We start from the raw sequence: 11,847 nt of genomic DNA on the forward strand, positions 1-11,847 counted from the left end.
CTGCCTCCTGAGTGCTGGGATTAAAGGTGTACACTAGCATAGCCTGGTTTACTTTTATTTTGAAAAGTTTTGTGCATGCCTGTGTAGCGGTGGAGGCATGTGCACACGAATGTAGATACTCCGGGGGAAGGCTGGGAAAGGGTGTGTCATATCCCTGGAACTTGAGTTACAGGCAGTTGGGAAACGCTCAACAGAGGGTGCAGGAAATTGGTCCTCTGAAAGAATGTATGTGCTCTTCACCTCTGAGCCATCTTCCCAACCCTTATCTAATTCTTAGGATGGTAGTATGACTTAGCTATTTATCTTCAATTAACTTTTTAAGATGAACGTGGAAAAATATATTGGAATCCTAAGGGCCATATAAACAAAAAAGTCATTGTTTCACACTTGGTCGCCTGTCCTGTTTCTTACTCACAAAGGTGTTCTGCACATACATAAGTATAATATACATTTTCTACATACATGCTATATACAGTATACATATATTCTTATTCTGTCTAGAGATTAATTCATATGATATGGAGCTATACTTCATTTTCTAACAGTTGCCAGATGCTGGGTCTATAACCCATCATTTTCTCAGATTCCCATTAATGGGCATTGGCCCTGTGTGTGGGTCTCATATAGCCTAGGCTAGCCTCAGCCTTGCAACGTAGCCAAGGAACTCCTGATGCCCCTGCCTCCACTCCCCAAGTCCTGAAATTAGACCCTCTCACTGGATTTGGCTTGTCAACAAATATTGGGCAGTTTTCAACCTTTCGTTAAAACAATCCATGCCACAAATGGCTTTAAGTGTCTCATATTTTTGCTTAAATTGTCAAACTGAAACAGCAAACATATGTACAATCAACATTTTAATGTATCAAGGCTCATTATTAAAATTCATCTTAATTTTTGCATGTAAATTTTATTTATCTATTTATGTGAACCAGCAGGTTTAGTTACTCATAAGAGCAAGGTTGATGGTTGGTTTACATGGGTATGAGCAACTTACCATTGGCCATACCACTGAAGAAAAGCAATCATTAGCTGGAAATAGGCTTCAGTTTTTATATAAGATTATGCCCCCTCCCCAAATTCTAACTCTGTAGCCCAGGATGGTCAGAACTCGGTGAGCAGTCACGTCCGGAGGCAAAGGCAGGCAATCTTTGTGAGTTCAAAGCCAGCTTAGTTTACATCTAAAGTTCCAGGCCCGCTAATTACGAGGCAAAACCCGGTCTCAAAAATTAAAGTAGCTATTTCTGGTAGGTATTACCGCTGGAGATCACAATGACTTGGATTAGATGTCTAAGACATTTTTTTTCCTGAATGGATGGGCATCTGAATGATCCCTCTGTCCCAGTAAGAAGAAATATGTGCTTCCCACCATGTCATAATGAACACTTCCGAGGAAACAGGCTGAAGCCGAAAGGCTGTGCATGGGGTTTAGAGGGCTGTGTAATTCGAGTCCACTGCCTCAGAAACCCTTATGGAGTGATGGCGGTAATATCGTTTTGCTGTTGTTTTTTTGTTTGTTTGTTTGCTTGCTTGTTTTTAAGGTCAAATCTTCGCTTCTATCAGCGAGTGGATTAAATCTGGACATTTCCCAGGCTGTAGGCACTCAACAAACATTAGTTACCCTCAGACTGTGTCAGAACTGAATGAATGGAAGAGAAAAGGCTTGCCAGACAGCCTCTACGGGTCGTGATTCTGCGGCTCCCGTCTCGGGGACAGGTCCGGAGCCTCCTAGGAGGAAGAGAGGAACACAAGGAGCCCTGTCCCCACGTTCTGGCTCCACGGAATCCGCAGGAGCGAGAGGGAGGGTGGGTGTGTCTACCTCCTTCAGGCAGGTGCCGCGCCTGTTACCTGCGACAGGACTCCCCGACAAGGGACAGCGAGCTTGGAGGCAGCCGGGGGCTCCTGTGTAGACGAACAGACCTAGAGGGGACCGGGGAAGCAACGCTGAAAACGAGGAGGGAGGACCCCACCGACAGAACGGTTAGTCCCGCAGCCCCGCACCTGGCGGACTGACCCGGGCGACCAGAGCGAGCGCGTGTGCGCACTGGCACGCGCACGCGTTCCAAAAGGGGGGGTGGAAGGAAAGTCCTCCTCCCTCGACCCCCGCCCCGACGGCCCTCACCCCACCCCCGCATCTACCCAGGCCCGAGTCCGCCGGAGAGCGCGCGTGCGCGAGGGCGCGCCGCCGCCGTCCCGCTCCGCCCGGCGCTGAGGGGGGTCTAGCACACTGCTCCGGTCTACCCACCCCTCCCCAGGCTCGCAGGCTTGGGGTAATAGACTCCCGCCCTGTGGAGAGGGACGGCGAAGGTTCCTTGAGCAGAGGGAGAAGGCGGAAGCGGCTGGGAGAACGGAGAAACCGGTCGAGCAGGGTAAAGAGCGAGGCTCGCGGGCTGGAGCGAGCACAAGACACGCCTCCCTGCCTCACGCCCCTCGGGGCTGCGGAAGTCCTCGGGAGACTGGAGCTGCACCGAAGAGTCCTGTAGACTACGACTCCCAGAAGGCGGTGCGGTGGTACGCCTACGACTCCCGGCAGCCCCCGCGCGCCAGGCTCTCTTCAGCGCGCTGCTTCTCAGGGAGAAACTACAGTTCCCACGAGGCCTCGCGCGAAGCGGCTTGGAAGTGGGCAGCCTGGAAGTCACTCGGGCCACTGGAGCTGGCGGCGTCTCTAGCGAGCCGCGCGGTGCCGGACGCCGCGGTCGAGGAGCCCGCGGGGCGTGCAGCCGGGACGACGAGGTACGTGGCTCCGGATGCAGGAGCAGTCTCGCGTAAGGGTGGTGGGAAATTGGTGGCTGCTCGGACCCCGAGGGTCAGCTCAGGCGGGTGACCAGGCGGACGGCCGGGTGTGGGCATCGGCTGTGGGGGGCGGCAGCGCCGGGACTCACGCCCTCCGTACCCGGCGGGACTCGTGCCCGCATGGCTCAACTTTCCAGACGTGCAACCCGGCACTGTAGGGAAGAGCTTGGAGTCCGGGAGCCGTGGGTGCACGTCCCAGCTCTGCCACTCTGGAGCTGCGGTCTGGGAAAACCGCGCCGAACCTCCTTTTCTGCCTTCGGTAAAACGGGGAACGAGAATGTCCTTTGCTGGTAATTCTTTTGAGCGGTTGAGATCTGGTGGATAAGGCATTTCACATTGATGATACTTCTTGCGGGTTTGCGTTATTGTTAGCTCCTGGAAAATGAGGTGTAGATACTGTACATTGCGTTGGATGCCAGTTAGTTGACCATATGCATGTAAAGACCCGAGTCCATAGTTAACACTCAGTGCAGAGGAGCTGCTATTAACTAAGATGGTTTTGATAAGAGCTTTTGCTTGTGAAGCAGAGAGACTTGTGTTGAAATTTAGGTTTTGCCACGCGCCGGCTGGCTGTGTGACCTTGGGCAGCTAGCTTCGCCCCTCTGTGCCTTAGTTTCCCTTTCCCTGCCTGAATATAAACTGCAGGTTTCAACGGAAGCCACCTCATAGAGCTGTTTTGGAGATGTGGGGGAACTCGCTGTGTAAAACGCAGCACAGCTGCCGGCACACAGCCGTCTGTGAATGCTCTCATTTGTTCAGCTTTCCCGGGGAACGTCGAGACCCTCTCTGAGTAGGGTTCTGGCTGTAGCATTGGTCTCCCCAGTGGGCCGGACTCGACACTGGCCCAGTTGGCTTTCCCTTCTGCAGACTTAGGTCCCTCATTTTTAAAAATGGGACAATAGTAGTATAGCTCTGGTAAGGGTCTGAGGATTTGCGGAACACTAGGCTGAGCCATTCCTCACTGAGTGGCAGCTCTAATGCATTATGATTGTTCTCCTTCAATATTCTCCATCTGGCCCAGACACTGCCTAACTGTGGGCTGTGACATGACAGCCCTGAGCTCCCCCACATGTTCGCTCCCAGCCTCAATGTCCCATCTGTGAAATGGTAGTCATGGGACTTCTCTGCCAGGATCGTTCCGACTCCAGGAGCTATTTTGTGGTTATCATGGAGCCCAAACACTTGACGAATGGACCTCTCTTTTCCTGTTTGTACCTGTAGGGCAGAGTGCAAGGTTAGTGCCCCTGGTCCTTAAAGTTTACTCAGCGAGGGTTCAATTGTGGAGCATCCTGTGGGTTAAGGACCTGAGAAGTGACCGTGCTGACCTGTCCTCAGCACTCCTTGCACACTTCCTCCCCTCCAAGTCAGTATATTCGCGTCAGGTCTGTATTTATCATCATTATTATTAGGTACTGAGGATGGAATCTGGGGCTCTGTGCATGGTACACACGCACTGGCGCTTCCTTGACGTCCCCCGATGGATGTTCTTGGGCATGTCAATCTGAACACTTTCTCCTCCTTATCCAATAGTCACCAACCATCACGGCAGACTGGCCAGCATTGCCAGAGGCAGTAACTTGTCTACCTCAGCCTCCCCTTATCCAGTTGACTGATAGAAGGACGGAGCTGCCATGTTATGGAAGCTCACTTCGCTGAGCCCAGGCTGGAGGTTTCCCTGTCCCCTCTGTAGGTGGTGGCCTTTTCTGTTTGAGACAGGGTCTCAAGAAGCCTTTAAGTTCACTATGTTGCTTAGGATAACTTTGAACTCCCAACCCTTCTGTCTCCAAGTATAGGGATTACAGGTATGCATCACCATAGCTATGGGGGTGTGCTTGTCTGACAAGGTCCAGTTGTTTCTTTTCTTTTTCTTCTTTCTTTCTTTCTTTTCTTTCCTTTCCTTTTTTTATTTTATTTTTTTATTTTATTTTTTTTTTTGAGACAGGGTTCATCTTTAGCTTTGGAGCCTGTCCTGGAACTAACTTTTGTAGACCAGGCTGGCCTCGAACTCACAGAGGGCCACCTGCCTCGGCCTCCCGAGTGCTGGGACGAGTTGTTTCTTTGAGTCACTGAGAATGGACATAGATAGGCACACACATGTAGAATGTGCACTCATGTGCTCCAGAGAAGACAATGTGATTTGGCCAGACTGTGATGGCTACAGATGTGTCAGGAAGGCCTGGGCTTCAGGCTACTCATTTCTGTGGTTTTCAACCTGCCAGAGACAACGTCTTTCTGAAAAAAGTCAGTGCAGGAGAATAACTGTTGGGGGAAGGCTGGGAAGGAGCTTCCTGGGTCTCTGCGAGGTTTAATCTGTAGTAGAAACCTGTCCTTGGGATTTCATTTGAGGATGGGAAACTGTTCTGCATTGAATTTATGATGGCTATTATATTTGAGGGTTTTTTTGTTTGTTTGCTGGCTTTTTGCGTTTTTCATCTGCAAAAGTAAGGCAGTGACTGAAAAAGACCCTGGTCTGTCTCCCTTGTAGTGACAACAGCAAATGGTTTTTGAACCTTGTGGGTAGAATGGGTTAAGAGTTACCGTGGGCCCGGTTTTCAGATGTTGCAGTTGTTAGGTGGTAAATCAAAACTGGAATGTAGAGTGTGCAGAGATTGGGGCCTTTTTCAGCTGTAAAATATATTTGCCTGTGTTTTTCAAGCTGAGGCTTAATAACTTGCAAAGGCTAAATTAAATGTCCTTCCGTTTTGATAAAAGAAAACAACGTCGTTTTCTTCCGTTTTTGTTCTCAGCTGTTAGAGCGAGAGGGAGGCCACCAGACCAATCTGTACTTTCTGTTTTCAGCATTGCTCTAGTCATGGCCTTCGTGCGCGTGTTGGGGAACAGGGGATTGAATTAACACAAACTGAGCAAGGTGGCACGCACCTGGAATGCCAGCGCTTAGAAGTAGAGACAGCCAGGAGGACCAAGGCTAGCCTGTGCTATGTGAGACGCCCGTCTCAAAAACCAGAGCATTCGAGACAGATGACCTCGCTGTAACATGTCAGGCAATGTGGCGGTGTAGAAGGAAAACAGGCGTCCCACCTCCCACTGCACAGTGCCCCTGCCCTTGACATGACCACACATTTACTCTGTGAGTGGCAAGTATGTAGCCTTAGGTCAGAGCTCCAGAGTGAACAAAAGGGAGATAGATGCCCATGGCCGTGGTGATTAGGTTGTGTGCTTCCGTGTGCATGTGTGCGCGCGCGCGTGTGTGTGTGTGTGTACTTAGCTCTGTTGATATGTGCTCATGTCAGTTGTTTCTTCCTCCTCCCCTACCCCTTCCTTAAGAAAGGAGGAGTAGGGCTCAAGCCATGTACATGTGACGTCCAGTCCCCACCGCATTTGTGTGAGCAGGGGCTGGCTCAGATAGCTCAGATAGCTGCCTCACACTGGCTGTGTAATGGGCTGGCCTTGAATTTCTGATCCTCCTGCCTCTACCTTCCAAGTACTGGGATTACAGTGTGTGCCATCCTTCCTGGCTCAAGCTACACTAATATTTGTAACTTGGTTTTTGGACATAATCTCTTCAAGTTCTTACAGATCTGACTTTATTTAATGACTGCGCCTACATTCTCGAAGCTGGAGAGACCCTGCGCTGTTCTGCTGTTATAGTACTGAACATTGCCATTATGGCCAAGAGTTCTTTTACCTTAGCAATCACACTTCTTTAGACCCAGACAGTATAGCGGAGTGTCTGAAAACGTGAAGTTTGGAGCCATAAGGCCTGGATTCAAAGTCTGATTCTATTCTGTATTAGTTGGAATCCCTTGGGTAAGGCATTTGTTCTCCTGGGCTTCCATTTCCGGATCTGAGCACTGGAGTGATACCAGTACCTTCCTTATGGGGCAGTTGTGGAAAGGGAATTTGTTTCAGACTTGTAGGACGGGGTCCATTGTTGCTGCTTTACAGTCTTTCAAATTCAAAGCCATTCCAAGGCCTTTGTTGCAGGGCTCAGAGGAGGAGCTACCCAGTCATTGGAAATGCTAGGAAGAAATTCGAAAAATTTTTAAAGCCAGAACCAGCTTGAAGATGTTGGATGCTAGGGTTGAGAGGCTTAGCTGCTTGGAATGAAGAGAAGATGTGCTCAGAAAAGGAAGATTTGAGCCAGTGCAGTGGTCACACCGCAGCTGGTGTCGGGGTGGGGACTCGTGGTGGAGCACCAGTAGGGAGTACCCTTCCCCATATTAGCAGGAGAAAGGGGCACAGGTGACAGCTCTGGATTCAGATCTCACATGGCCTCTACTATGTAAGGTGTTCATTGAGTGCTTTCCATCATAGAGGAAATGCATACAGTGGACATCCCTCCCTCGGTGGTTGGTGGAGACTGAATGAAATGTCTGCAAGACACTGACTGGCCTGCTGGGCAGCTCTTAGCCCTGACCAGGAGTCACCGTTCCTATTTTATTAAGTTGACCAATTTACTGGTGGGCATCTTCCATGTGCCAGGATTTCTTCTAGGCACCGAGGATTCAACAATGAATGAGACAGACAAAGTCTGTTCTGCTCTGTTTTTCTGTTTGTGTTTTGAAACCAAGTCTCGCAGCGTAGCCCAGGTTGGCCTTGAACTCTCAGTCTTCCTGTTTCTCGCCTCCCGGTCCTGTGAACTGTGAATGCAGACGTGAGTCAGCACACCTGGCTCAGATAAGATGCTTGCTCTCAGACTACCTGAGGAGACACACAGTAAACCAGATAGTTTCAGGATTTTTTTTTTCCCTGATTAGAACTTAAAAAACAAAGCTGGTCTTGCTACTTTCAGATGGTTTTTAAGTATGTCGGGGAAAATAACAGGGTAAAAGGCTGGAGCGGTTGGTAGAGAGGGATGGGGGAGGGGGTGATTACTGTAGCCCAGATGATCAGGGAAGGCCTCCCAGGCCGAGGAGGGAAAGTCCTGTGAGCTAAGGTCTGAATGAGCAAGTGCACCAGCTGTGTCAGGAGTTGGGGGCGTTGGGGGGAGTTCCAGGCAGAGGGAACAGCAAGTGCGGAGTCATGAGGTGGAAATGAGCCACCTCACCACAGAAGCAATACAGTTGTCACTGGAGAAGGGTGGGTTTCTCTTCCCCAAGCTCACACTACTCACGTTTGTAAGGTAATAATAACGCTAGTGCTAGTTGCTGACAGTCACATAGTACAGACTCGCTGCTAAGTGCTTGGCTGAGCACTTCACACATGTCCTCAGTTAAACTCGTCAGCAGTCCAATGACGTCATCGACTTTATGGAACTCATTTTACAATAAGATCACTGAAGCTGGGCGGTGGTGGCGCACGCCTTCCATCCCAGTACTCAGGAGGCAGAGGCAGGTGGATCTCTGGTTTTGAGAGAAGCCTGGTCTACAAGACTGAGATCCAGGACATCTGGGGCTACACAGAGAAAGAAATCATGCCTCCAAAAACCAAACCAAAACCAAACCAAACCAAACAAACAAACAAAACCAGAGAGAGAGAGAGAGAGAGAGAGAGAGAGAGAGAGAGAGAGAGAGAGAAATCACTGTTGACTGATACTCTTCATGAGGCAAAGGCCAATGAAGGAAGTAGACATAGCATTTCTTTTCCAGGTTGTTTGACAAGCAAAGCATTGCCAGGTATATTTAGTAGCTCATTCACGCAGCATTGGGTGGGTTTGGGATGCTATGGCATCATGTCTGCTGTTAAAGATGCTCTAGGTTGGATATGAAGAGGCACAGCTTTTGGGAAGAGTCCAGAGCAGAGAAAAAAAGAAAGCAGACTGAATATCAGGGTTGGGAGAGTGGGAGAGATTAGTGGCACTCACAAGATAAGAGCAAGCAAGCAAGAGATAGAACGGAGCAGGGGGCCGGGGAGAGGGTGAGGATGGGGAGAATAGCAAGACTGCAGGAGGATGGAGTTTGGGTAGTAAGAGAGTGCTGAGTGGATAAATCATATGGGTTATAAGGAAAACTGGTAGCTGGGGGAAGGGAAGAGCCAGATACTAGCTTGGATTTGAAATGGATAACAGGTATTTGTGATACTAGGGAGCCTAAAGGCCAGCATGGGTTTTGATATAGTGATAGGAGCTATAGGTAGCCATGTGTTCCTTCTGCCAGAGGTAAGGGAAATGACTTTTGGCAGATGGGAACCGGTTTCACAAGTTCCTGAGGAATGCTGACTTTTATCTAAGCACCAGAAATCCTTCTGTAGCCCAGCCTGAGCTCATTTCTAGATATAGGAACTGCCTGAGACCTAAGATGGGCAAGATGGATCTGCACCTCTTAGCCAAACAGAGCAGGTGGGTCCCAAGTTTGTTATGTTGCCAGGGTGATAGTTTGCACTCACCTCCTCCTACTGACAATGCCTGGTGTGTAAAACATGCGCAGTAAGACCCTATTGACCAAACTGACTGTACAAGGAAGCACTATCCTGGGGACTTTGTGGAAGGAAATGGCCTTTGATTCTTCAGTCTACTCCATGGGCTAGTGCTGTTGCTACTTCCATCTCCTATATGGGGAAACTGAGGTCTAGAGTTAGTGACTCTTCCGCAGCCTGTGTCACCTGTGGTCTGTCCATGAACTGGCGGATGGGCAGATGGGGTTTACAGTCCCAGCCTGCAGCTCTTGCAGCAGCCCCCACATCCTTTTGGGCCATGAGGTTAGCTACCTGCTGCTCTGGGCCTGGGATTTCTCTCATCCTGGGACCTGTTATTCCATTTCCTTTAAAATAACAAAAGCCATATGAGTATTGGGCAGTACTCAGGAGACTTGTTTTTCAGATGTGCTCATAATCTCACGGCTGAGCCCTTATCTTTAGGATGTACATTCTGAAATTCCTGTGAATGGACCATTGGGATGCCCAGCATGTGTCTTTATGCTTGGACGGGGGTGGAAAGTGGAGGCGGACAGGCGTGTGGGGGTAAGAGATGAAACGAGATTGGCCATGAGTTGGGAACGGTTGCAGCTTATTATAGCCTCCCTTTACCTTTGTGTGTTTGAAGTGTCTCATCAAGAAAAGTTAGAATCAAGTACAAGAGATTTCATCCAGCATTTGTGTGTTTCAGGCTTGAGTGTGTGTGTGGGGGAATTCCCGCCTCTGCTCAGTCCACTTAAATAATATAGTTATTTGCTCTTCGCCCCTTGTTCTTCGTCATGTAAAAGTCAGTGCTTGGCTGGCGGTCTGGGGCCTTTGGTAAAGCAGGCAGCATCGAGCACCCCTGGCCAGGCTTCCCATGTCTGTTGTGCGGCAGGATCCTCTTGAGGCCCTTCTTTCCTGATCCCCTTTCTTCCAGCCCCTGACTGAGGCTCTGCACCCCCTCCCCAGACCTGTTTGAACAAGGGCCTCCCAGATCCTCCTTGATCCTCCTCTGTAGACTGCCAGGGCAACTCCTCTGACATCCACCCTTGTCTCTGCAGGGTTTTGGGGAGCCTCCTTCGGTTTACAGGCAGCCCTGCAGTGAGAGACCATGGAAATGTCCCCTTTAGTTCTGTTTTTGACCAAGAAGGAGAGGAGCAGCTTATGACATTGCTCGGGGACCTGAAATCAGGCTAGCAGTGTTCCCCGGGCATGTCACGTGGAATCTCCGGTAGCGTTTGCTCTTCGGTGGTGTAACTTCCCAGCCTGTGAGGAAGCCTCTTCACAGAAGCATCAGGCAGAGGAGACAAACTGGGTTTTTAGGGTGGGGAGGACCGAAGAGTTCCTGCTGCCCCTTTGTTTCCTGCAGGTCTTAGGGAGGTTGTAGATAGCCAGGGGAGCTGGTATGATCCCGCCTGGGAGCTGGCACTCTTTGTTCTAGCTGAGGATTCTCTTTTCTCTAGCCCTGTTCCAGACCAGGCTCTGTGTTGGTGGGGAGGGAAGCGTGGAAAGTCCTGCAGCCCCTTAGGTTTGAACTGTCCCCAGCTCCCTCTTATTTTTGTCCTTTTGTTTCTTTCAAAGGCACTTGTTGGGAGCTCCATCTCCAGGGTGGCCAGCATGTGGCACATGTGTGTATATGTATGTGTGTGTTTCCCAGTGTGGCTCTGAGGGCTGGCAAAACCCAAATGCTGGCACCATGCATTTGGTATTTAATATTCTTGTGTGTGTATTTATGTGTGCAAGTATGTGTGTGTGTGCTCGCACTTGCATGTAGAGACCTGTGACTCTCATTCCTCAGGTACAGCCCACTCCCCAACCCTTCCAGGGTCTCACCGGCCAGGAATTCAGAAGTAGTCTAGGTTGGGTGGCCATCAGCTCCAGGGATCAGTATGTCTGCCTCTTCTAGGATTACGGTAATTTTTTTTAGCAGGTTCTGGGTCTGGAACTGAAGCCCTCGTGCTGGCAGAGCAAGTGCTTTATCTACCGAATTATCTACAGCCGTGTTTCTGGTTGAGTCCAGGCTGACCTTGGACAAACTGCGTCTTCAAGGCTGGCGTCCCCGTGACTTCTGATCCTTCCACCCCTACTTCCAAGTGCTGGGTCTACAAACAGGCGCTGTAAGGTTCACCCGAGTTTGTTCTCAGATGTTTTACATTTGTGTGTGGGGTGCTCTGAGTGTCGTGGCACTCATGTGGAGGCCTAGGAATCAAACTCAGGTCCAGATTTGGCAGCAAGTGCCTTCATCTCCCCAGTCCCCAGATTTGTTTTGTTTATTTGTTATTTTTGTTTAGAATTTTTGAGAAAGGGTCTCTATGCAACCCTGGCTGTCATGGAATTCGCTATGTACACCAGGCTCTTTGAGAATCTGCCTGCCTCTGCATCCCAAGGCAGCCCAGCTCCTCGGCTATGCGGTTTTTGTTTGTTTGTTTTTATTTTTGTGTCCTGTCATCCCTGTCCCCAAAGACTGGGTTTTTTTGTGTAGCCCTGGCTGTTCGGGAACTTACTTTGGCAGTCTGGCCTTGAACTCAGAGATCTGTCTGCCTCTGGGGTCAAAGGTGTGTGCCGCTGCCTATCCTAGCTTTGGTGTTGAAACCTTCTTGGTGATCATTTTTTCAGGAGAACTGTGCTGGGTACGAAGGCTTTCTAGCAATGCAGACTCCATTCATTGCCCACTTTTCTCCCCCTTGGGCTCCACTTCAGTGGGGGATTAGGAAATCAGGACAAGTGAAGCTAGGCTAGTGGCACACACCTGTAACCTTGGGA

The 11,847-nt window shown here is 49.9% G+C and overlaps 1 protein-coding gene across 1 annotated transcript in view; it reads left to right on the forward strand.

Annotated features, from left to right (window-relative positions):
* Positions 1-2,183: 2,183 nt before the first annotated feature.
* Sipa1l3 (signal induced proliferation associated 1 like 3) overlaps positions 2,184-11,847 on the forward strand; it is a 206,510-nt gene continuing 196,846 nt past the window's right edge. Inside the window, exon 1 of the mRNA XM_005361278.3 lies at positions 2,184-2,730. The gene's annotated coding sequence lies outside the window, so the exon portion shown is untranslated. The remainder of the gene's footprint in view (positions 2,731-11,847) is intronic.

This window comes from Microtus ochrogaster, linkage group LG4 (assembly GCF_000317375.1).
Source record: "Microtus ochrogaster isolate Prairie Vole_2 linkage group LG4, MicOch1.0, whole genome shotgun sequence".
Taxonomy (NCBI): Eukaryota; Metazoa; Chordata; class Mammalia; order Rodentia; family Cricetidae; genus Microtus; species Microtus ochrogaster.